The sequence below is a fragment of the Orycteropus afer genome, unplaced genomic scaffold (assembly GCF_000298275.1).
Source record: "Orycteropus afer afer isolate SDZICR_OR568_19922 unplaced genomic scaffold, OryAfe1.0 scaffold00280, whole genome shotgun sequence".
Classification (NCBI taxonomy): domain Eukaryota; kingdom Metazoa; phylum Chordata; class Mammalia; order Tubulidentata; family Orycteropodidae; genus Orycteropus; species Orycteropus afer.
In genome coordinates, this window is record NW_006921867.1 from 3,597,206 (window position 1) to 3,599,143 (window position 1,938).

Genomic DNA, 1,938 nt, shown 5'->3' on the forward strand with positions numbered 1-1,938 from the left:
TAGTCCCCTTGTACCTCTGCTTTCAGCCTCCATTCAGTTTACCAAAGTCCATAGAGTCTGCCCCAGTACGACTCTCCTTTTCCCCTTTCTTGCCATGATCAATATCAACGACCTATATTATATCCTCAAAATCTTTCAAGGTCTCCTGCCTAGTCACATAGATAATATCTTATGTAAGCTGACCTTCATGTTAATTACATTCGCTGGAATTAAATTTGCCTTTGCAAAGAGTAAGTATAATAGTGTCAACCTTCTCCTCAGCAACTTTCGATGACTCCCCGTTGCTTATAGTTTTAAGTAAAAATGTCTTGCTTTGGTACTTAGTGCCTTGACATCAAACTGAGCTTCCAGTTTTATGCCTTGAACTCTCCTTGACACTGCATCACTGTTCTAGTTGAAATTAACCACTTTCAAGCCCCCTCTGATGCACTATAGTGTATGAATGTGTATTTGTGTTCTTCCCTCAGAGCAGATTGTCATTTTCAGAGCTTTCTTTAAAAATATGTCTCATCTCTTTCAAGTATCATCCCTCATTCAAGACTCTGTAAACGCAACCTCTTACACGAAGTTTTTCTTAAGCTCACATTACTTAGCCTGATGTGATAAGCTCTTCTTTCCTTTGAACCACCATGACTAGAGCAGTCTACATTAGCAATTACCTTCTATCCTGCAGGTGTTTTATAGATAGGAATATATGTCCTGTGTTGTTCCACCTTCTCATCTCTCACTATCCCCCAGTCCCCTAAAGGGCAGTGATAATTCCTTATTTAAGTTTATATCCAGAAATATGGTGGTGTTTAGGCTTTGTTAGTAAGCTTGGGTTCAAGCTTAATCACTGTAAATTACCAATTGGTGGACAATTGAACTGGATTATCTGTAAATAATAATCTCAGTGCAAGGTTTTGTGTTACCACAATTCAAAATTAAGGTTGTATATATGATGTCTTGACTATTTCTATTGTTAAAAAAAAAATCAAAAGGCCAAGATAATTTCTGGCCCAATGCCATGCACATCTAGACATATAGTCATATATTACCTGGACATGTCAATCTTTTTCATTTAAGCCAGATAATTTGGTTCTATGATCCCAGGGTCCAATTTGGAATGCTGGATTAGTGTCCACTAACTGAAGAGATAACTGTTCAAAATCAGAATGATGTAGAACAGATGGAAGAACCAACAGCATGGAGCATGTAACACCTGTGAATTATATCCAGATCAGTTACCAATCAGATTCTGGGCTTCATTCAAGGTGTTAACTTTGGTCTTTTTCCAATTCTAAATGCTTCATCCAAAACAACTGTGATCTTGGCACAACTTTTTTCAAGAGTTGCCCAGGACAAGAATATCAGGGTTCCCCAGACTAGAACTAAAGCTCATTACATTGTTGGCACTCTGTATATGGTGAGAGAAACCTTCAAATTCAGAGTTATAACCTAATATTATAAACATTGAAAACAACACCCAATCTTTACACACAAATTTTGGATTACAATAAAAGCCTGTGTGTTGTTTTTTCTGAGATAGCTTAACAGTTATCATTGGCTCAAAACGCATGATGTCTTGGAATGGAGCCATTTTAAGCTCTGTCATAAATGATGCAAATACAGAAGCTAAAATGAGCCTATTTCTTTGAAGAATCCTTTTTTCTGTTTTGCATGTTTAATCTTGACTACTCTCATTGTCTCAGCAAGAGGTGTCTATTACCTCTATTATGTCTAGCATGGGGCACTATCATACATGGTATCCATATTTGAATACCTGCCAAAAGATCTGTGCTGCATTTTATCTCATGTCTTTTAGCTATGTTGTGACATGACTATGTACTAATGCTACATCCATTTGTGTGATCTTATTTTAGTTCATGTTGTTGTTGTTGTTATGTGCCGTCGAGTCAAACCCGACTCATAGCGACCCCTCCTTGGGTTTCCGAGGCA